Below are 25,026 nucleotides of genomic sequence, written 5' to 3' on the forward strand. Positions count from 1 at the left end.
GAGTCGGACACGACTGAGCGACTGAACTGAACTGAACTGAACTGAGCTGAAGGCTTCTAGAGCTTGGACGATTGGGGGCGGGGAGCCTGGGAAACTCCTTACTGATGAACTAGTTTATAAAGGAAGTAAGAAAAGTTATAGCAGTTAAAGGGCTCATAAAATTCTAGGAAAAGAATTTCTGGGATCAACTACATAGCACAGGTCTAGCATTAAAATCTTCCCAGGCCTTACCTATACAGTGCCTACTCAATTATTTTAGAAATAAGCAAAATATTGTACTGTTGGGGGAGTTTGTAATTTCCTCTGGCTCTGTTTCCTCACAACAAAAATTTGAAGCAACAGATAGACCAGCTTTACAGCTCTTGGACGTATCAGTGTAACAGTCCTGGGTTGGACTAGTGTTACAGATGAGTTTTATATAGAAAGTAAAGGAAAATACATCCTCAAGCTGTGAAGAGAAGAGAGGCCCCGCAGCCCAATTTTGGCTCCTTTTTTTATGTTTTTTCTACTCCCCCTGGGCCTGCTGTATGTAAATTAGGCTAGCCAGGAGTGCTGTTTGTTTTACCTGAGGTCCTAACTCTGGTCCTCTGGCCTACCTTTGTTTTATTTTCGTGGGCTTTTCCCTTCCTTGTCTTTTAGCCACCGCCATTCTGGACTCCTTTTTCCTATTCTAACTACCTAATAGAACTAAAGCAGCAGTTGTGTCCAACTCTTTGCTACCCCATGGACTGCAGCCCACCAGGCTCCTCCGTCCATGGGATTTTCCAGGCAAGAGTACTGGAGTGGGGTGTCATCGCCTTTTCTGACGGTGGTCTAGACCATTGGAAAGAATTTCAAGATGTAGGAGAGGAGGTGAAGGGCAGATGGTGTCTGTGTTCAGAGAAGAAAAAACCACTGGGCAGTCTGGGACCTTAACCCCATCGGGGATACTCTTGCTGCATCCTGGACTCCAGGCCAGTGCACCAGCCTATAGACACTAATCACTGCTAATCCCACTCCTGCTGCCCCTCTCTTTACCTGACCAACTCTTGTGTGCCTTTCAGAACTGGGCGTGGCCTCGCCTCCCGTGATGCCATCCCTGACACTCACAGGTTGACTTGGATAGCATCTTCTCCTCCCCTCGGCCCCTGTGCTCGCCTCTGCCTAATACTTGTCCTACAGACAGCAATGTCTGTTTACCCTACCAGACCGTGAGCTTCATTAGAGCAGGGTCTTTGTATCCCCACAGTGCCCAGAATGTAGTTGGCCCTGAGTGTTTACAGAATGAATGAACAGAGGGCAGACTAGACGGGAGAAACGGCCAAGTGTTCCGAAGGAGTCAAAAAGAGTGTTGTGAGACAGTGAAATGGGGGTAGGGGGGACAAAATGAATGAAAGGAGTTAAAGGATAACAAACTTTCAGTTATAAAATAAGTCCTTGGGCTGTAAGCTACAGCATGGTGACAATAGTTAACAATACTATATTGTATCTTTGAAAGTTGCTAAAGGAGTAGGTCTTAAAAGTTCTTATCACAAGAAAAAAATGTTAACTCTGTATGGTGATAGATGTTAACTAGCTTATTGCAACCATCATTCTGCAATAGATACATGTTTATAAAATCATTATGTTGTACACCTAAAATCAATTTAATATCATAGGTCAATTATACCTTAATTTAAAAAATAGAACAGAACTGTCACTCAAGAAAGGGTTTATTTGCCTTTTCCAGATGCCTGTGACAGAATTTGACTGAGCCTGGTTGTGATGAATGAACTTCATTAATAAAAAGGAAACTCTCTGGCCCATTAGTGCCTTAATTCTGGGAATACCCATAAAGTTAGTAAAAGATAAGCAGGCACAGGCTATTTTGAACATTTGTTCAGGCAGATAAGCTGGTCTTGAGCCCAGCTGTCTGCTGGTTTCCAGATTTCCACCCCTCCCCATCCTTAGCCTTTCTATGCACGGGGCCTCTCTCATTTCTTCTTCTGGTTTCCAGTGTCTTCCCTACCCTCACTTTGTTATGCTATGCTTGAAAAAGACCTTAACAGCCTGATTAGTGTGAATTTAAACCACAATTCCTAGGGATTCAAACTGTCTCCAAGGAAGACACTAGTATGTAAGTTTTATTTGTCAGTGTAGAGTAAAAGACAAGTCCTAATCAAGCAATTTCAAGCATCAGAAAGTTGACAGGGATAAAATCTTTTAAGTTTACAATAAGTAGTAAGACTTAAGGTATAAGGTAGAGGTTCTCATCCTTTTCGAACCCAGTTGCCTGCACTGCTTTGTGTTCTGTGTGACGCTACCAGCCAAAAGATTCTGACTAGCCTTATTCAAGGTCACAAGGTATAGGTACATTATCAGTTTTCAAACCCACAGGCTTTCCAGAATTCTTATGGACTTCCCCTCCTCTATGCCCTAAAGTTGTCAACTAAAGAACATTTCACAACCTAAATGTTAAGAGTTATGTTTCATTTGATGGCAATTTTTAGAAGGCAGCATCTCAAGTAATCCTGAGAGAACTGTTTTGAGAAGGTGAGGGTTGGGGGTAGGGAGCCAGGATATATAGAAATTTTACAACAAAGGGAAGGTAGTCTGAAGTCAAAATGTTATTAACAATAAAGAAAACCAGATAGCTCAAGTTAAGGAATTTAGTGCTTTTTCTATGCATGAGAAGGTGGAAAAGCCTGGGCTCACTGAAACCATTCCTTTAATATGCACCTCACCTATCTGGGGCCAGTATCCTGTGTTTTCACAACCTAAGTTCCCTCAGAGCTCACTAGCTCACTGTCCAGTGGTGGCTGCAATCTCTGATGATTGTGATAGCTTTGTTTACTGATATGGCAGGAAATATCCCATTTGTCAAAGCACTGTTGAACAGAACTGACTTCAGGCCTGCCAATAATATATAAGTCTGCCCTTTTGTAGAGAGAATTAGAAGAGACCCTGACATCCCTCTGGTAACTTTCCTACCTTCTAACAACACACACAGTCATAACTCCACTGCATTTACTAAATTGTACTATTTTCACCAATTCCCAAATTTGGAGAGCCAAACTTAAGAAATGTATTATTCGAGTGACTCAGTTTGGTTACTTTCAGCTAGCTACAGAAAGTCAGGCTAATTATTAGCAAAGTACTGTATTGCAAAACAGATATGTTTGCCTGGCTTACTTACACCAATTTATCAGAAATTCTAGTGGGGGTGGTTGTTGGTGTATAGGGCTTCTCAGATGTTGCTAGTGGTAAAGAATCTACCAGCCAGTGCAGGAGACTTAAGAGACTCAGGTTCTATCCCTGGGTCAGGAAGATCCCCTGGAAGAGGGCATGGCAACCCACTCCGGTATTCTTGCCTGGAGAATTCCATGGACAGAGGAACCTGGTGGGCTACAGTCCATGCGGTTGCACAGAATCAGACATGACTAAAGCAGGTTAGTACACACAGACGTGGATTGATAGCACTGAGATTATCAAAGAAGTGGAATTTTTGAGATTTTTACTCTATTTTTGAGAATTTGCATTCTAAACTTTTAGGTCTTTAGAGGCAAATATTTACATGAATCATTAAAATGATGTTTTAAGTTAAATATAGGCTAAATATCCAATTCAGTGTTGCTGACTTGTTCTTTTTCTTTACTGAAGTAATTTCGAAACTAGTTTTTCACAGAGGTAAAGATACTACAAAGTATTCTAGAAAATTTTTATAAAATAAAGAAAACCATGGTGCCAGTCCCTTAAGTCTTTCATGCTCCGTCTTTAGCTCCTCTGTAATTCTTCCCTATAGTAATATGTATGTGATATCTGGAGTTGCAGCAACCATTTTGTGACCAAGATTAAGAAAGTCCCATGAGAAATATATTTCTCCTTCAATATTACAGAGCAGTAATATTGAAGGAGCCTGGCTCCTGATGACATTCTTGAGCAGATACACCAGCTGTGGGCTGCCTACCTTTGTAGTTGTTGTTATACAAGAAAAAATAAATAAGGTACTAGTTGTCAGATTTTGTTTTACTTGCAGCTTAAGTCTTTCTAATACTCTAATTATTCCTCCTTTGCTCAGATGCCCACCCTGGAAGTAATCAACAATAGCTAAGCATAGGAGATAGGATCATGTTAAGCCACAGGGGACCTCTCTCTATAATTAGTGTTGGAGACAATGGGTGGTGAGTGTGGGATGTCATTTCTAGAAAAGGGGAAATATGATAAGCAAATGATATTGTAAATGCCTACTTTAGAGAGACGTTTTTGAAGATGATTCCAGCTATTGAGCCAGTGTGAATCTAAAAATAACAAAAATATGAAATTCAGAAAGAGAGTAGATAGGAGGTAATCACTTTGATCCAGACAGTTATTGAAAGAGTTGTTTCCACCAGCTTAGCTGACGCTCTCCAGATTTTCATTTGTGTGAATGCAGGAGTTCCACTTCTTTCCCCCCACCACTTCACTATACTATGTTCTCAACATCCGTTCTAGGAGGCTTAAAAATATCATGGGTCAACTGAAAACAGGGGGCGGCGGAGTCATTTTGGAAAATGTTAGGGAAAATGTGTGATATATGCAAGTGTCCTTTCTGTTAGGCAGTCAAGGAACAATGGGCATTAGATTGCTATTGAGCAGACAGAAATAAGAATAACAATAACATTGCTCCTGGGTACCTGCCTCCATGATGACTTCATGACACTTGCAACTGGTGGTTTTTTCATGAGAGATGAAAGCTGCTCCTCCCATTCATGTCATAGAGAATTAATCTCAGGTGGTGGATGGACTAGAATGCTGCTGCTGCTGCTGCTAAGTTGCTTCAATAGTGTCGGACTCTGTGCGACCCCATAGACAGCAGTCCACCAGGCTCCTCCGTCCATGGAATTTTCCAGGCAAGAGTACTGGAATGGGTTTCCATTGCCTTCTCTGATGGACTAGAATACTGTCTTGGAAAAGGAGAAGGTAACAGGCAGGAAGGCTAGGGGCCCCCAAATGGAGGCTGCAAGTGTCAGATGTTTTTTTTATCTCTCTCAAGTGGCAGGAAGAAAAAAGCTACAAGTGTCAGATTTTTTTTCCCTTCTCTATACAAAATTAAAAGGAGGTTTCTTTTAGAATTCTGTGTTGCCATGACGGTACCTGGTTCCACCTGAACTTAACTTTTCTCAAACCTTGAGCCAACCAATGTGTTTTTCTTATGGAAATATTCTTCTTAAGCTATGTTAATGAATTACGTATTTACCCTAGACTCTGTCTTTCTTCAAGTGGGTTCTGCCTAAGATTAAGAACCTATAAGGGCTCAACAAACCAGTGTGTTTTACCCATGGAAATGTTCTCTTAAGCTATGTTAATGATCCTATGTATTTGCTTGGAAACCCGTCTTTCTTCAAGATTCATGTCAATCGTTTTATAGCCCAGGATGACTCACCTTGTGCCAGGATTATCTCAAAATGAATGTTGTGGGTGAGGGGCCTGATGTCACTCTCTGAGTTTTGAGACAGTTCCTTTCTCTAATTAGCAGCCTGCTGATAGGTATATAGCTTCTTGTTAAAAACTAGCAATGAGGCACTCTTTCTGCCCCCTTCTGATGACTGTGTCAGAAGCTTTCTCTCTTTTACACTTTAATAAAACTTTACGACACAAAAACTCTGAGTGATCAAGCCTTGTCACTGGCTCTCGATCGAATTCCTCTCCTCCAGAGGCCAAGAATCCAGGCGACTTTCATGGCTCAACAACAACCTTTCAGAGAAATATTCATTTGAAGCCTTTTAACGTAAACCCATAAACCGAAATATTTTAGTAAGTTTAGGAGTCAAGAATCAGTTTCCTTTGTGCTCTGCATCTGTCTAGAGTGACATTTTCTCCCCTGTCTATCTGTTTAGCTAGGACCAGGAGTTGCTTCTAGAAGCGATGGGGTTGAATGAATGTAGAAGGAGAGAGAAGCACCTTTGAAACACTTCCCTCATTACAGACACATTGAGTTTAAGATCCTGGTGGTCTGTGTAAACGGAAATGTGGGTCTAGAGAGGCATAAGGACTGAAAAGGTAGATGTATGAGATACCCACAGCTGAAGTGATGAAAAGTTCACAGAATAACTTTGAAACAAAGCGATGAAGGGCTCAAAGTTAGAAGACAGGGCACCAGACACATTTAGGGACAAAAGAAGCAAGAAGTCTCATGTCCTAGAAGCATGCGATGGGGCGCCAAGGAGGAAACTGTGGCCAGGGGATAGAAAGCTGCACTTTCTGATTGGAGAGCTTAGTGCTGAGTACTAGATACTAGAAATTATGAAACCACTGGATGCCTTTGCGACAAGAGCTTCAGAAAACCAGAGGAGAGGGCAGGTAATTTAAAAGAATATGTATAACAATAGTAGCTTAGGTAGACACTTCTAAGACTGATCTTTTGTCTGAGTTGGAAGACTCGAGCATGTTTTTGTTTTTTGCTGAGAAGAGTGAGGCAACAGAGAGAACTAAAAATGCAAGAATAGGCACCATCAGGAGACCCCCGTGGCCAGACCCAAGGTTTAATTCCTTTGCTCCTTTTCCCAAATTGAACCATTCAACCTCCAGTAAGAGAGCACAAAGGTCAAGGGAAATAGGAGTGAGGACTAAGGGAAAAGATTAAATACTTTTGGTCCTAATATATGTAGCTTCAAGGGATCAGGCTTTCTTGTTCTAAGTATTTGAGCCCCCTCTCACCCTTATTCTAACTATATCTGAGGCAGCCTGTCCTAGTCTCCACTGTAATCAAGAGGTTATGAGAACTTTGTGGGATAACTATTCTCAGTCACACTGAGTCCTGGTCATTCATTCTTCCCATAGACATTTATTTAGCACCTTTTATGTGCTATGTTGAAAACAACCCCATAAAAGAAAGAACCACTGTTACTACCCTCACATGATGGATCAAGAAATTGAAGCCTAGGTTTAGACATAGAGCAACCATGGAGTTTGTTTCTAATGTTGTTTTAGCATCACTTTACTATCTGATTCAGAGCCATTCTACTAAAACAATGAGACCAATATTTTCTAAACCCCTACATCTTGCTAGAAACTTCACAGTACATAAAGGAGCTAATACCCTCTCCCACTCTCCTAGGAAGAAATTCCATTTGAGCCACCAGACAATCTCCTTAAATGAAATATCACACAGTCAGTACCCATTTTGCATGGTACTTTGGGATCATAAAAATGATCATGCAAACAGAAGCCAAAAAAATCAATCTTAATAATCAATGTAAAAAAAGAATTGATTGTTCTGTAATCTTTAAAATATTTTGTCAAAACATTAAATATTTGGTTACTCTGTTATAAATAAAAAATATTAAAACTAATATTTACTTACTACCCTTCAATTTAAAACTTTAGAAACATTCAAAAGTAAAGTGTTTTATTTCTTTGTACTTATCAAGAATATTTTTGGGAATTGCCTGGCTATCCAGTGGTTAGGACTCTGTGCTTTCACTGCAAGGACATGGATTCAGTCCCTGGTCGGGAAACTAAGATATTGCAAGCAGTGAGGTGTGGCCAAAAAACTGCCTTTTTTGTTGTAAATCTTGCAATATGAAACCAGCATCTTTTCTATTCCTTGATGAATTATCAGTCTCTTTTCTAAGTTTGTATTAGCTTCCAATTTTTATCCTTGCACTTTTGGTGTTGTCAAATATTCCAAGAGTTCTGTAATGTGAAGACTTCTTGTTTGTTTCTTTGTTTACCACCAACACTTCCTCTGGGACATCTTTATCTGGCTTGTCATAACCACTTTTTTCACCTATGTCAGTAAGTTAACCTTCACAAAGTTCCTGTGATGCTTAATGTTGTGTGTCAACTTGGTTGGGCCACTGCATCCAGATATTTAGTCACATCTTGAATTGCACCATCAGCTTTCACCTAGGTCTCCAGGACACTGATTCACTCTGCACATTTCACTTGTTGGCCTCCATAGTCATGTGAGCCAACTCTTTAAAATACATCTCTCACTATGTGTGTGTGTATATATATATATATATATATATACACACGTCCTATTGACTCTATTTCTCTGGAGAACACGGACTAACAGTTCCTCTAGCTAAGCATCTGTGTCTCTAACAGTGGCAGTGACGACATTTCCTTGATCAGCTTTTTCTAATTCCATTTATATTCAATTAGAATTTCACTTTTTGTTTCTTTACTCCACTTTCATCTCTACTGTCCAATTATCATTTTTGTAAAATGTCACATGGGTTTATCACTGGTAGACAAAGAAGCAACATAGCTACACACTTTGCTCTCTGTATGTAAACTGAGTAGCAGATGTGCAGTGGCCAGTCACCACAAGCCTTTCTTTTTTTAATTTTTATTTTAGATTGAGTATAGTTGATTGACAATGTTGTGTTAGTTTCAGGTGCACAGCAAAGTGATTCAGTTTTATTGATATGTATACATCTATTATCCCATTCTTTTTCAAGTTCTCCTCCCATATAGGTTATTAAAGAATATTGAGTAGAATTCCCAGAGCTGTACATTAGGTCCTCATTGATTGCCTGTTTTTAAAAATAATCCATCTTATTTATTTTTGGTTGCACTGGGTCTTCATTGCTGCATGCAGGCTTTCTCTAGTTGCAGTGAGCAGGGGCTGCGCTTCATTGCAATGCATGGGCTTCTTATTGTGGTGGCTTCTCTTGTTGCAGAGCACAAGCTCTAGGCACACAGACTTCGGTTGTTGCAACACTTGGGCTCAGCAGTTGTGGTGCATGGGCTCAGTTGCTCCGTGACACGTGGGATCTTCCTGGACCAGAGATCAAACCTGTGTCTCCTGCATTGGCAGGTAGATCTCCATCCATTGTACCACCAGGAAAGTCCTAAAATTATTTATTTTGTATATAGTAGTGTATATATCTTAATCCCAACCTCCTAATTTGTCCTTCCCCAGCCCCATTTCCTCTTAGTAACCATAAGTTTGTTTTGGAAATCTGTGAGTCTGTTTCTATTTTGAAAATAAGCTCATTTGTATCATTTTTAAAATTCCACATATAAGTGATATCACATGGCATTTGTCTTTGTCTGACATATTTCACTTAGTGTGATAATCTCTAGGTCCACCCATGTCACTGCAAATGGCATTATTTCATTTTCATGGCTGAGTAATATTCCATTGCATATATGTACTACATCTTTTTTATACATTCCTCTGTCAATGGACAGGCTTCCCTAGTGGCTCAGATGGTAAAGCATCTGTCTGCAATGCTGTCTGCAACCTGGAGACCCGGGTTCGATCCCTGGGTTGGGAAGATCCCCTGGAGAAGGAAATGGCAGACCACTCCAGTATTCTTGCCTGGAAAATCCCATGGATCGCGGAGCCTAGTAGGCTACTGTCCATGGGGTTGCAAAGAGTCGGACATGGCTGAGGAACTTCACTTTCACTTTTTTTCTGTCAATGGACATTTAGGTTGCCACCAACAGACTTTCAAAAAAGTTCATGTGCATCTCTTATCTATGTAGTGGTCTGTGGACTGAAGAGCTAGCACCAAGTTTGTACTTTATATATCCATCTCTATCTCTGTCTACCATATATATGTGTGTGTATGTGTGTGTGGGGGGGTGGGTGTAGTAACTGAAGTTTGAACTGTGTGGTTGCGCAACTAGTGATATTTAACTAAACCACAGTAACTAATTAAATGTATGCATATTGAAGCCATGCAATGCAAGGACTGCTTCTATTTACTGATTGTCTAGGTCCATAAATCTCTACTATGAAGGACAGTCCCTTGGACAGCAAAGAGATCAAACTAGTAAATCCTAAAGAAAATCAACCCTGAATATTCATTGGAAGAACTGATGCTGAAGCTGAAGCTCCATTACTGTGGCCACCTGATTCAAAAAGCTGATCCATTGGAAAAGACCCTGATAAAGCTTGAGGACAGGAGGAGAAGGGGGCAACAGAGAATTAGATGGTTGGATGGCATCACCAACTCAATGGACATGAGTTTGAGCAAACTCTAGGAGATAGTAAAGGACAGGGAAGCCTGGCATACTGCAGTCCAAGGGGTCTCAAAGAATCATACACAACTTAACAACTGAACAACAAATCTGATGGATAAGAAAACAGGTTCTCAACTGAATCAGCAGCACCTATGTAAAAGTTGTATCATTTCATTAACTGTTATTCTTAAAATACCTGATACTTGCTTTCTTGCCTATTTTCTGTGAATAGCTGGCTGCTTAGAAAATCACATAAAAATGTTCAAATATAGAAGGTGGTTTGTGGTACAGACAAGTATTTATCCACTGAAAATCCATTCTCCAATTCTTCCTTGAATTATGAAAGTCAAAGTTTTATTGGGGCTCTCTCACTAAAGACTACATTCCCATCCTCCCTTGAAGATTATGGCCAAATTTTGGCCTATGGGATATGAGCAAAATTGTTGCATGCCACTTCTGGGTTTGTCATTAAAAGGAAAGGATGTGTTCTTCCCTTGCCATTTTCCATTGGTTAGGATATGGGTGGAAGTGGATCAGCTATTCTGACCCCAAATGGAATCTGTATGTCGAGTGAGTGTAGATGTCAGAGCTTCTATCTCTAAATAGTTATATTAGAGAGAATAAATGTCAATCTTGCTTTAGCCACTACATTTTGGGATCTTCTCATTATAGACATTTAATTCTAACTAATGGGTGGTTTTCTGTTTGGGAATAAGCAATAGTGTAACATAGTAATAAGGGGGTTTACATATGTTTGTATCACACTAAAGAGTTAATTGATTCTCTTCCCTTCCAGCTCTAATTTAAAGAGGATAAGAAAAAACAAGGTTCTAAGTGTAATCCCCTTCTGAGAAAATAAATTGAGCAGAAGGCAATTAATGATGTCATGCATGAAGCCACCACAGATAGGATGAGTAAGATCTGCCACTCTGCAATGTGCATTTGATGTTTCACATTTAGCAGTTACTGTGCACTAAGGCTATGAGCCTCTATATCTAGTCACCAGACATGCTGGGATGGAGGCTGCCAATAATTAAATTTCCAGGAGCTGCTAAAATCTGATGAGAGACAGTTACTAGAATAATTACATAATTTTTGTGGCAAAATAAATTTAATATAGTGTTAATCAGTTAAGTCATTGACATGGAAATACTTTATCCTAATGCAGTTCTTAAAATTTGTGCGTCATGAAATGTGGCTCTTCAGTAAGCAACAGATTAAAAATATCTGATTTAACACGAACCAATGTGTAACACTTCCCTTGTGCCTCAGCTGGTAAAGAATCCGCCTGCAATGCGGGAGACCTGGGTTCGATTCCTGGGTTGCGAAAATCCCCTGGAGAAGGAAAAGGCTACCCACTCCAGTATTCTGGCCTGCAGAGTTCCATGGACTGCTGCTGCTGCTGCTGGTAAGTCACTTCAGTCATGTCCGACTCTGTGTGACCCCATAGACGAAAGTCCACCAGGCTCCCCCGTCCCTGGGATTCTCCAGGCAAGAACACTGGAGTGGGTTGCCATTTTCTTCTCCAATGTGTGAAAGTGAAAAGTGAAAGTGAAGTTGCTCAGTCGTGTCTGACCCTTAGCGACCCCCACGGACTGCAGCCTACCAGGCTCCTCCATCCATGGGATTTTCTAGGCAAGAGTACTGGAGTGGGTTGCCATTGCCTTCTCCTTGGACTAACGAGTTGCAATTTCATCAATTCAATGTGTAACACTTGTGTATATGCACTAGAGGGCACTCACCTACTATTTTCTAGTTGAGCAAAATGGTTTCAAACAAGCCTGTTGAAGAATTACCTTAGAATCTTGTTTGAAATGTAGACTCAGATTGTAAAGGAACCCTGTGAATCTACATTTTTAGTAAGAGCTTATTATAAGGGAGCATGATTAAAAGGATGACTTGTGAAGCTTGACTGCCAGGATTTGAAACCTGGCTTTGACACTTGTGAACTTGGATAATTATTTAATCTCTCTTTACCTAAGTTTCCTTATCCACCAGATGGAGTCAGGAATAGCACCTAATGTCTTAGGTTGTTGAAAAGATTTAAGAGAGTTAACCTAGAACATACAATATAATGCCTGGCAGTAAATATTCACTCTATTATTAAAAGTTTTTTGTTTGTTGTTTTGGATTTTAGTTTACCCAAAGAGATTTATTTGGGCAGCTCTGGGGACTGGGAGGGACTGCACGTAAAATAAGGTCTTGGGTCTCTTGTTGGTGAAGTGTGCCTTGTGCTAGCAACACGGGACCCAATGGGTCAGTGCGAAGTTGAACTTGGAGTAGCGGAACTGCTTGACCCCTGGTCAGCGGCACTTGCTGACTGTGGTCTCCTCCACCCTCATGATCTGTATTCAGTGTGCTCAGGCACCCAGATCTCTGTCTGCAGGGATTGAGAGAGGGCACAGTACATATGTACAGTCCCCCAAACCTCCCATCATGTGTAGGGGAAGAAGGCACTCGGGGACCCAACGGCCACAGCATCTGTGCCCAGCAGGCACTGGCTACCAGAGGTGTAGAACCTTCAAATTCATTTTGAGGGGCAAGGCCAGAGTCTCCCAAAGGCCATGAAATCCACTTAGTACTAGCACCTCTGTTTAAACTATAGTTGTAAGGAACAGCAGGTTTCCTTGGTGGCTCAGTGATAAAGAATCCACCTGCCAATGCAGGAGACTCAAATTGGATTCCTGGGTTGGGAAGATCCCCTGGAGAAGAAAATGGCAGCCCACTCTAGTATCCTTGCCTGGGAAATCCCATGGACAGAGGAGGCTGGTGGGCTATAGTCCATGGGATTGTGAAAGAGTCAGACACAACTTAGTGACTAAACAAGAAACAGCAGTTTTCAGGTTTAGGTGCTTAGAAGTATTTTTTTAATAAAGACGCATATTGATATTGTTGCAAGAAGACTTGAGAACTACTCTTGAGCAACACAAGACTATTTTAAAAAGAAAAAAGAAGAAATTCTCAACATTCTACCCAGCTGGGATAAAACTTCAGGTTCTGACCTCCAGCTAGAGTGACCACAGAATGGGAAGAACCAAAGATACAGGATAAAGCTGGTGTTTGTATTTTCTGCCAAACAGTTTACACTTTATTCGGAAGCCAATGGTAAGTCATCTCAGGCACTGAGACAGAAGATGGCATGACCAGGTCTATATTTGAGATGGATTACTCCTAGCAGAGTGGGGGTTGGAATGTGAGGGGTTACACTGGAGGCAGATGGGTGAGGGAGCTTGGGTAGATGCAACACTTCTTCTTTTCCAGCCCAGAGAACGGGCTCCAGAAAGCATTGCAATTACCCCCATTAGTGATTCTAGTATTAACAATTTGAACCTTGTAAATCTTTTCTTCTTAGGTGAAAATAGAGTGTAGTTTGTAACGTAGCACTCTGTGCCAACCCTACCCGATGTTTTATACACACTATAGAGTACACAGTACCTGGAAGACATCCTCCCTAAGTTTTGAGGCAGCCAGTTCTGCAATGAAAGCTCATTAGCTATGCAGTCATCAAAGAAATACTGGACTGCTTTCCATGATACCAGAGGCTATGAAAGGACCACATTCTGTGTCTCAACTGGTGAGCCTGTCGAGGTTGGGGTAGGTTTCCAGGAACTGTGGCAGCTTTGAAGTGTCTGACCTAAGAGACGTTAAAATAAACTTCAGTTCTGCTCTATCACACCCCAGTCAAAACAGGAGGAACTGCCAGGAGGGCAGGAGGAAGTGTTGGAGGAGGAGGGGAAAACTGAAGTCGCTGTCTCTTCATTGGCTTTACCTTGAATTCACCAACACTGCTCTGCTGTCATCAAATTAGCGGAGGCAACAGTGCTTGGGGAAATAGCTACAATACATGAGTCTTTTCTCTAGTTCCTGAGGAGGGGCTATGAATGACTTTATAAGAAAAGAATCCATCCCTGGGGCCCCGTCTAACAGGATCAATTCTTACTTGTTCCCTCAGCCAAGCCTCATGTATTGCCCATGTACCTAGTCACTTTCAGTTCAGTTCAGTCGCTCAGTCGTGTCCGACTCTTTGCAACCCCATGAATCACAGCAGGCCAGGCCTCCCTGTCCACCACCAACTCCCGGAGTTCACCCAAACTCATGTCTATTGAGTCGGTGATGCCATCCAGCCATCCCATGCTCTGTCGTCCCCGTCTCCTCCCGCCCCCAATCCCTCCCAGCATCAGAGTCTTTTCCAATGAGTCAACTCGTCGCATGAGGTGGCCAAAGTATTGAAGTTTCAGCTTTAGCATCAGTCCTTCCAATGAACACCCAGATTTGATCTCCTTTAGAATGGACTGGTTGGATCTCCTGGTAGTCCAAGGGACTCTCAAGAGTCTTCTCCAGCACCACAATTCAAAAGTATCAATTCTTCGGCGCTCAGCTTTCTTCACAGTCCAACTCTCACATGCATGCATGTCCTCTGAAAAAACCATAGCCTTGATTAGGCGGACTTTTGTTGGCAAAGTAATGTCTCTGCTCTTTAATATACTATCTAGGTTGGTCATAGTCAATAAAACAGAAATAGATGTTTTTCTGGAACTCTCTTGCTTTCTCCATGATCCAGCGGATGTTGGCAATTTGATCTCTGGTGCCTCTGCCTTTTCTAAAACCTGCTTGAACATCTGGGAGTTCACGGTTTACATACTGCTGAAGCCTGGCTTGGAGAATTTTGAGCATGACTATGCCAAAGCCTTTGACTGTGTCGATCACAATAAACTGTGGAACATTCTGAAAGAGATGGGAATTCCAGACCACCTGACCTGCCTCTTGAGAAACCTGTATGCAGGTCAGGAAGCAACAGTTAGAACTGGACATGGAACAACAGACTGGTTCCAAATAGGAAAAGGTGTACGTCAAGGTTGTATATTGTCACCTTGCTTATTTAACTTATATGCAGAGTACATCATGAGGAACGCTGGGCTGGAAGAAGCACAAGCTGGAATCAAGATTGCTGGGAGAAATATCAATAACCTCAGATATGCAGATGACACCACCCTTATGGCAGAAAGTGAAGAGGAACTCAAAAGCCTCTTGATGAAAGTGAAAGAGGAGAGTGAAAAGGTTGGCTTGAAGCTCAACATTCAGAAAACAAAGATCATGGCATCTGGTCCCATCACTTCATGGGAAATAGATGGAAAAACAGTGGAAACAGTGTCAGACTTTATTTTTTGGGCTCCAAAATCACTGCAGATGGTGATTGCAGCCATGAAATTAAAAGACGCTTGCTCCTTGGAAGGAAAGTTATGACCAACCTTGATAGTATATTAAAAAGCAGAGACATTACTTTGCCAACCAAGGTCCGTCTAGTCAAGGCTATGGTTTTTCCCGTGGTCATGTATGGGTGTGAGAGTTGGACTGTGAAGAAAGCTGAGTGCCGAAGAATCGATGCTTTTGAACTGTGGTGTTGGAGAAGACTCTTGAGAGTCCCTTATACTGCCAGGAGATCCAACCAGTCCATTCTAAAGGAGATCGATCCTGGGTGTTCATTGGAAGGACTGATGCTGAAACTGAAACTGCAGTACTTTGGTCACCTCATGTGACGAGTTGACTCACTGGAAAAGACTCTGATGCTGGGAAAGGTTGGGGGCGGGAGGAGAAGGGGACGACGGAGAATGAGATGGCTGGATGGCATCACCGACTCTGTGGACATGAGTTTGAGTGTACTCCGGGAGTTGGTGATGGACAGGGAGGCCTGGCGTGCTGTGATTCATGGGGTCACAGAGAGTCGGACAAGACTGAGCGACTGAACTGAACTGAACTGAGGTTGGTCATAACATTCCTTCCAAGGAGTAAGCGTCTTTTAATTTCATGGCTGCAATCACCATCTGCAGTGGTTTTGGAGCCCCCCAAAATAAAATCTGACACTGTTTCCACTGTTTACCCATCTATTTCCCATGAAGTGTTGGGACCAGATGCCATGATCTTTGTTTTACGAATGTTGAACTTCAAGCCAAACTTTTCACTCTCCTCTTTCACATTCATCAAGAGGCTTTTGAGTTCCTCTTCACTTTCTGCCATAAGGATGGTGTCATCTGCATATCTGAGGTTATTGATATTTCTCCCAGCAATCTTGATTCCAGCTTGTGCTTCTTCCAGCCCAGCCTTCCTCATGATGTACTCTGCATAGAAGTTAAATAAGCAGGGTGACAATATACAACCTTGACGTACTCCTTTTCCTATTTGGAACCAGTCTGTTGTTCCATGTCCAGTTCTAACTGTTGCTTCCTGACCTGCATACAGGTTTCTCAAGAGACAGGTCAGGTGGTCTGGTATTCCCATCTCTTGCAGAATTTTCCACAGTTTATTGTGATCCACACAGTCAAAGGCTTTGGCATAGTCAATGAAGCAGAAATAGATGTTTTTCTGGAACTCTCTTGCTTTCTCCATGATCCAGCGGATGTTGGCAATTTGATCTCTGGTGCCTCTGCCTTTTCTAAAACCTGCTTGAACATCTGGGAGTTCACGGTTTACATACTGCTGAAGCCTGGCTTGGAGAATTTTGAGCATGACTTTACTAGCGTGTGAGATGAGTGCAGTTGTGTGGTAGTTAGAGCATTCTTTGGCATTGCCTTTCTTTGGGATTGGAATGAAGACTGACCTTTTCCAGTCCTCTGGCCACTGCTGAGTTTTCCAAATTTGCTGGCATATTGAGTGCAGCACTTTCACAGCATCATCTTTCAGGATTTGAAATAGCTCCACTGGAATTCCATCACCTCCACCAGCTTTGTTCGTAGTGATGCTCTCTAAGGCCCACTTGATTTCACATTCCAAGATGTCTGGCTCCAGGTGAGTGATCACGCCATCGTGATTATCTTGGTCGTGAAGATCTTTTTTGTACAGTTCTTCTGTGTATTCTTGCCACCTCTTCTTAATATCTTCTGCTTCTGTTAAGTCCATTCCATTCCTGTCCTTTATCGAGCCCATCTTTGCATTAAATGTTCCCTTGATAGCTCTAATTTTCTTGAAGAGATCTCTTGTTTTTCAACATATCTGTTTCTGAGTCTCTGAAAACACGCAAAATAGAAAAAGGTAAAATAACTCTTCCCTCTGTTAAGAATGCAGAATCAATCTTAGACTGTTTAGAGCTAGAAAGAATCTAATCCAATGGTTTTCAAGTTCATTTTAGTATCTGATCCCTTCAGATGAAATCTGGTGAAAAAGTTCAAATAATATGTGAACAGAAAGCAGAGCTGCTTTTATTGAAAGGGATTTCTGGCTGGGCAATGCCTCTGTTTGTCACATCTCCAACACCCTATTTTGTGAATTAATTCTTTGAACACCCAGACTTAAAGGAGCAAAGTCTGAAAGTCATGATTAAACAAGCTCTTCCATTTTACAGAGGACAAAAATGAGTCCCAGAGAGTTCATAGTTATTTGGTTTTATGTGGGCTCCCCAGAGTAGTCACTTGCTAAGAAACACTTGTGAAAAAAATAATGTTTTCTTGATGGATGATGATGTAGGTACACACATATATTAAATGCAACTTGAGCATTTATCAGTGGATATTCTTTTTTATTCAGTCCCTTAATTTTCACATTATATTTTAAAAGGTAAAGGAAGTGAATTTGCCATTAACCATATGAAAATTTTTGGAACGAACTGATTCTCCCTGAAGCTTACTAACAGAAAAATTTAACCCAAAATTTACAACTAAACGTTTGAGACTATGATAAAATCAGAGTACTCAATAATTAATCCAGGAAATGAGTGTATCCCATGCATGCATGCATACTCAGTCATGTCTGGCTCTTTGAGACCTCATGGACTGTAGCCCACCAGGCTCCTCTGTCCATGGGATTTCCCAGGCAGAATACTGGAGTGATTTTCCATTTCCTTCTCCAGAAGATCTTCCTGACCCATAGACTGAGCCCACAAGTGGATTGACAGGTGGATTGTTTCCCGCTGAGATACCGGGAAAGCTCATGACACAATTTATAACTTGTATAAAACTACTATAAAACTATATATATATAACTACTATATATATAGTAGCTTTATTGAGCTATAATTCACATATTATGCAATTCGCCATTTAAAATACACTGTTAGGGGGCTGAAATTGTGGAGTAGAAAGAGCCTAAGCTCACCTCCCACAGGCATATCAAAATTACAACTGTTTACAGAGCAACTATTAATGAGAAGGACGTGAAGACTAGCGGAGAAAATCTTCTACAGCTGAGGATATGAAGAAGAACACTACAATAAAGATGGGTAACCGGGGCAGAGATGTGAGATACATGAGACCCACATTCCCAGGTAGATGACTCACAAACAAAAAGATAGTTGCAGACATTCTCCCACAGGAGCTAGGAGTCTGAGCCCAATACAGAGCTCTAGGCCTAAAGAATCCTACAATGGGAGAATAAGCCACCAAAACAGTTGTCTTGGAAGGCCAGTGGAGGTTTTATATACATATATGTGGTATGTTAGACCACAAAACCCATCTCAGTGAATTTAAGAAGACTGAAACTATATCAAGCATCTTTTCCAACAACAATATAGGACTAGAAATCAACTACAAGTGAAAAAAAATTTGTGGAAAACCACAAACACACAGAGGCCAAATGATATGCTACTAAACAACCACTGGGGCTTGCCATACGATGTAAAGAATCTGCCTGCCAATGCAGGAGACTCAGGAGACATGGGTTCAATCCCTGGATCAGAAAGATCCCCAGGAGTAGGAAATGGCAAGCTGCTCCAGTATTTTAGCCTGGAAAATTCCATGGACAGAGAAAACTGGTGGGCATGAAAACTGATCCATAGGGTCACAGAGTCAGATGCTACTGAATGACTGAGAACACACAAACAACCCATGGATCAATGCAGAAATCAAAGAAGAAATTTAAAAAAAAAACACACTTGGAGACAAATAAAAATGAAAACAATGATCCAAAACTCTGTGGGATGCAGCAAAAGCAGTGCCAAGAGGGAAGTTGATAGCAATACAACCCTTCCCTAAAGAAATAAGAAAAATCTCAAACAATCTAAACACACACCTGAAGGGACTAGAAAAAGGAGGACAAACAAAACTCAGTTGAGAATGTTTCCTTTAAATAAAAAATTAACCGGTGTAGTTCACCATTGTAACAGAATAAAGGGGGGAAAAAAACCACATAAGAACTAAACAGGCGATGATAAAAGCATTTGATAAACTTCAACATTTATTTGTGGTTTAAAAACCTCTGTGGTATAGCCACACTGGGAAATACTTCAGCACTTACTTATAAAACTAAACATGAAACCACCATGCTGCCACCATACGACACAGCAATTTGCACTCAAGGACATTTATGCCAGAGAAGTGAAAACTTACATTCACACAAAAATCTATACATAAATTTCCAGAACAGCTTTATTTGTATAGCCCCAAACTGAAACAACCCATATATCTTTCAATGGGTGAATGTTTGCACAAAGTGTGATATATCCATACTAAGGAAGCAGTAAAAAAGAATGAACTCTTTATCTGTGAAACAACTTGGATGAATTTCTAGGGAATTATATTGAGTGAAAAAAGAACAGTTCCTGAAGATTGCATACTACATGATCTATTCGATTTGTATAAAGTTTTTTAAGATGAAATTTTAGAAATTAAGAACAGATTAGTGCTTCATAGGAGTTAGGGAAAGAGATGTGAATACAAAAGGGCCACATGAGCAATCTTTGTGGTGATGAAAATGTTCTGTATTTTGACTATGGTCAACTTACATGTGATGAAATCACATAGAAATAAATACACATGAGTATAAGTAAAATGGGAGAAGTCTGAATAAGATTGTGGGATTGTAATGTCAAGGTCCTGATTGTAACATTACACTATATCTCTGCAAGATGGTACTATGGGAAGAAACTGAGTAGATGGTACAGATTTCCTCAGTGTTATTTCTTACAACTGTGTGTTAATCTACAAATTACCTCAAAAGAAAAGTTTAATTTAAAAAACTTCACCTAAAAATCTAGTAATAGATGAGAACTCCCAAATCTGATCAACAATAGTTCTAAAAAGCATATAACAAACATATTTTGGGGGAAAATATTGAAAGTTTTTCTTGAATATTAAGAACAAGACAAATGCTTGCTTTTCCCCATTTTTATTTGGCACTGTGTTAAAGATTCTAGCTACAGAATAATGCAAAAATAAATAAATAAATCTAAGTCAAAGGGCAGGAAAAGAACTAAACTTTTTATTAGTCACAGGTCACACGGTTGCGTATGTAAAATTCCAAAAGGAAGTACAGTTAAATTTAAGAATTAATAAGTGTATTAGTAAAGCTACAGGAAAAGTCAATGTACAAGACTGTTATAGTATTCAAAAATCAAGTGTAATGTTAGCAAAAAAAACCCAAAGTATTTAAAATATGACATTTAAAATAAAATTAAACACATGAATAAATCCATCAAAAGATCTGCAAGGCCTCTACAGAGAAAACTATAAGCATTATTAGGAAAAATTGTTGTTCAGTCGTTCAGTCATGTCCAACTCTTTGCAATCCCATGGACTGAAGCATGCCAGGCTTCCCTATCCTTCACCATCTCCAGAAGTTTACTCAAACTCATGTCCATCGAGTCAGTGATGCAATCCAACCATCTCACCTCTCTGTCATATACCACAGATGTTTTAAATGTATTATAAAGTGGTCAAGTTCCTGAGTGAATATATGGAGCAGGTGCAATACTGATAAAAATCCCAATGAATTTCTGTTATTGCCTTTTCTGAAATTGACAAGTGGTTTTCTAATTTATATTGAAATGAAGAGAGGTAGGAGATCAATCCTGGGTGTTCATTGGAAGGACTGATGCTAAAGCTGAAACTCCAATACTTTGGCCACCTCATGAGACGAGTTGACTCACTGGAAAAGAGTCTGATGCTGGGAGGGATTGAGGGGGGGAGGAGACGGGGATGACAGAGAATGAGATGGCTGGATGGCATCACCGACTCGATGGACATGAGTTTGAGTGAACTCTGGGAGCTGGTGATGGAAGGGAGGCCTGGCGTGCTGTGACTCATGGGGTCGCAGAGAGTCGGACACGATTGAGCGACTGAACTGAACTGAACTGAACTGAACTGAAGGAAAGACAAACTGCTGTTAAAGAACAACATAGGAAGGACTCCCCTGGTCATCCAGAGGCTAAGGCGTCACACTTCCAAAACAGGTGGCCCATGTTTGATCCTTTGTCTGGAACTAGATGCCACATCCACAGCTAAGTTCACATGCTGCAACTGGAAAAGAACACCTGACACAAAGAAGATCTCGTGTGCCACAACTGAGACTCAGTGCAGCCAAATAAATTAGTTTTTTAAATTATTTATTTTTTAAAATTTTAATTGGAGGCTAATTCAGTTCAGTTCAGTGCAGTCACTCAGTCGTGTCCGACTCTTTGTGACCCCATGAATCACAGCACGCCAGGCCTCCCTGTCCATCACCAACTCCCAGAGTTCACTCAAACTCATGTCCCTCGAGTCGGTGATGCCATCCAGCCATCCCATGCTCTGTCGTCCCCTTCTCCTCCCACCCCCAATCCCTTCCAGCATCAGAGTCTTTTCCAGTGAGACAGCTCTTCGCATGAGGTGGCCAAAGTATTGGAGTTTCAGCTTTAGCATCAGTCCTTCCAACGAACACCGAGGACTGATCTCCTTTAGAATGGACTAGTTGGATCTCCTTGCAGTCCAAGGGACTCTCAAGAGTCTTCTCCAACACCACAGTTCAAAAGCATTACTTTACAATATTGTATTGGTTTTGCCATACATTGACATGAATCCACCACAGGTGTACATGTGTTCCCCATCTAGAACCCTCCTCCAACCTCCCTCCCCATATCATCCCTCTGGGTCATCCCCGTGCACCAGCCCCAAGCATCCTGTCTTATGCATCAAACTTGGCCTGATGATTCATTTCACATATGATAATATACATGTTTCAATGCCATTCTCTCAAATCATCCCATCCTTGCCCTCTCCCACAGAGTCCACAAGTCTGTTCTATACATCTGCATCTCTTTTGTTGTCTTGCATACAGGGTTATCGTTACCATCTTCCTAAAGTCCATATGTATGTGTTAGTATACTGTATTGGTGCTTTTCTTTCTGGCTTACTTCACTCTGTATAATAGGCTCAAGTTTCATCCAACTCATTAGAACTGATTCAAATGTATTCTCTTTAATGGCTGAGTAATACTCCATTGTGCATATGTACCACAGCCTTCTTATCCATTCATCTGCTGGTGGACATCTAGGTTGCTTCCATGTCCTGGCTATTATAAACAGTGCTGCGATGAACATTGGGGTACACGTTTCTCTTTCAATTCTGGTTTCCTCAGTGTGTATGCCCAGCAGTGATATTTCTGGGTCATATGGCAGTTTATTTCCAGTTTTTGAAGGAATCTCCACACTGTTCTCCATAGTGACTGTGCTAGTTTGCATTCCCACCAACAGTGTAAGAGGGTTCCCTTTTCTCCACACCCTCTCCAGCATTTATTGCTTGTGGACTTTTGGAAAGCAGCCATTTTGACTGGCGTGAAATGGTACCTCATTGTGGTTTTGATTTGCATTTCTCTGACAATGAGTGATGTCGAACTTCTTTTCATGTGTTTGTTAACCATCTGTATGTCTTCTTTGGAGAAATGTCTGTTTAGTTCTTTGGCCCATTTTTTGATTGGGTCATTTATTTTTCTGGAATTGAGCTGCAGGTGTTGCTTGTGTATTTTTGAGATTTTTCTTTGTCAGTTGCTTCATTTGCAAATATTTTCTCCCATTCTGAAGGCTGTCTTTTCCCCTTGCTTATAGTTTCCTTTGTTGTGCAGAAGATTTTAATTAGGTCCGATGTGTTTATTTTTGCTTTTATTTCCAATATTCTGGGAGGTGAGTCATGGAGGATCCTGCTGTGATTTATGTCAGAGAGTGTTTTGCCTATGTTCTCCTCTAGGAGTTTTATAGTTTCTGGTCTTATGTTTAGATGTTTAATCCATTTGAGTTTATTTTTGTGTATGGTGTTAGAAAGTGTTCTAGTTTCATTTTTTTACAAGTGGCTGACCAGTTTTCCCAGCACCACTTGTTAAAGAGATTGTCTTTTCTCCATTGTATATTCTTGCCTCCTTTGTCAAAGATAAGGTGTCCATAGGTGCATGGATTTATCTCTGGGCTTTCTATTTTGTTCCATTGATCTATATTTCTGTCTTTGTGTCAGTACCCTACTGTCTTGATGACTATGGCTTTGTAGTAGAGCCTGAAGTCTGGCAGGTTAATTCCTCCAGTTCCATTCTTCTTCAAGATTGCTTTGGCTATTCAAGGTTTTTTGTATTTCTATACAAATTGTGAAATTGTTTGTTCTAGCTCTGTGAAAAATACCGTTGGTAGCTTGATAGGGATTGCATTGAATCTACAGATTACTTTGGGTAGTATACTCATTTTCACTATATTGATTCTTCCGATCCATGAACATGGTATATTTCTCCATCTATTAGCATCCTCTTTGATTTCTTTCACCAGTTTTCTATAGTTTCCTACATATAGGTCTTTTGTTTCTTTAGGTAGATATATTCCTAAGTATTTTAATCTTTTCGTTGCAATGGTGAATGGAATTGTTTCCTTAATTTCTCTTTCTATTTTCTCATTAGTGCATAGGAATGCAAGGGATTTCTGTGTGCTAATTTTATATCCTGCAACTTTACTATATTCATTGATTAGCTCCAGTGATTTTCTAGTGGAGTCTTTAGGGTTTTTTTTGTTTTTTTTTTTTTTTTTTTTATTTTTTTTGTGACTTTCTCAAAATTTATTTATTTATTTATTTTTTATAATTTTTTTTTCTTTACAGTTAAAAGTATTTTTATTAAAAAAGCACAAATGCAAAGAAATGAACAGAGGAAAATTTATGCGTCGAACCTGGACTGGTCACTTATGATAATATACATGCTACAATTCCATTCTCCCCAATCATTCCACCTTCACCTTCTTTAGGGTTTTGTATGTAGAGGATCATGTCATCTGCAAACAGTGAGAGTTTTACTTCTTCTTTTCAAATTTGGATTTCTTTTATGTCTTTTTCTGCTCTGATTGCTGTGGCCAAAACTTCCAAAACTATGTTGAATAGTAGTGGTGAGAGTGGGCACCCTTGTCTTGTTCCTGACTTTAGGGGAAACGCTTTCAATTTTTCACCATTGAGGATAATGTTTGCTGTGGGTTTGTCATATATAGCTTTTATTATGTTGAGGTATGTGCCTTCTATTACTGTTTTCTGGAGGTTTTTTTTTTTATCATAAATGGATGCTGAATTTTGTCAAAGACTTTCTCTACATCTATTGAGATAATCATATCGCTTTTATTTTTCAATTTGTTAATGTGGTGTATTAATTGATTTGCGGATATTGAAGAATCTTTGCATCCCCGGGATAAACCCCATTTGGTCATGATGTATGATCTTTTTAATGTGCTGTTGGATTCTTGATTGCTAGAATTTTGTTAAGGATTTCTGCATCTATGTTCATCAGTGATATTGGCCTGTAGTTTTCTTTTTTTGTGGCATCTTTGTCAGGTTTTGGTATTAGGGTGATGGTGGCCTCATAGAATGAGTTTGGAAGTTTACCTTCCTCTGCAATTTTCTGGAAGAGTTTGAGTAGAATAGGTGTTAGCTCTTCTCTAAATTTTTGGTAGAGTTTAGCTGTGAAGCCGTCTGGACCTGGGCTTTTGTTTGCAGGAAGATTTCTGATTACAGTTTCAATTTCCGTGCTTGTGATGGATCTGTTAAGATTTTCTATTTCTTCCTGGTTCAGTTTTGGAAAGTTGTACTTTTCTAAGAATTTGTCCATATCTTCTAAGTTGTCCATTTTATTTGCATATAGTTGCTGATAGTTGTCTCTTATGATCCTTTGTATTTCTGTGTTGTCTGTTGCGATCGCTCCATTTTCATTTCTAATTTTATTGATTTGATTTTTCTCCCTTTGTTTCTTTTCTTTTCTTTTCTTTTTTTTTGCAAGACACACAGCGAGGTTTATTTCCAGCTAGCTGGGGTCCAAGTGTCTGCCCGACGCAGCGGGTTTCAACAAGGACTCCGAGCACTCAGAGCCAAGGGGTTATATAGCATTTTCAAATCATGATATTTCTAAATTACCTAA

General features: G+C 40.4%; 1 long non-coding RNA gene and 1 other non-coding gene across 2 annotated transcripts in view; one reads left to right on the forward strand and one right to left on the reverse strand.

The window, feature by feature from the left end:
• The first annotated feature begins 3,293 nt into the window (after positions 1-3,293).
• The window catches only part of LOC148778734 (uncharacterized), a 49,012-nt gene continuing 27,279 nt past the window's right edge, over positions 3,294-25,026 (forward strand). Inside the window, exon 1 of the long non-coding RNA XR_016038147.1 lies at positions 3,294-3,407. This is a non-coding gene — a long non-coding RNA (uncharacterized LOC148778734). The remainder of the gene's footprint in view (positions 3,408-25,026) is intronic.
• LOC129553713 (small nucleolar RNA SNORA68) lies at positions 12,427-12,563 on the reverse strand. The gene has a single exon (XR_008685507.2). It is a non-coding gene; the product is annotated as a small nucleolar RNA SNORA68 (small nucleolar RNA).

The sequence above is a fragment of the Moschus berezovskii genome, chromosome 1, assembly GCF_049115385.1.
Source record: "Moschus berezovskii isolate FMDL1 chromosome 1, NW_MosBer_1.0, whole genome shotgun sequence".
NCBI classification, from domain to species: domain Eukaryota; kingdom Metazoa; phylum Chordata; class Mammalia; order Artiodactyla; family Moschidae; genus Moschus; species Moschus berezovskii.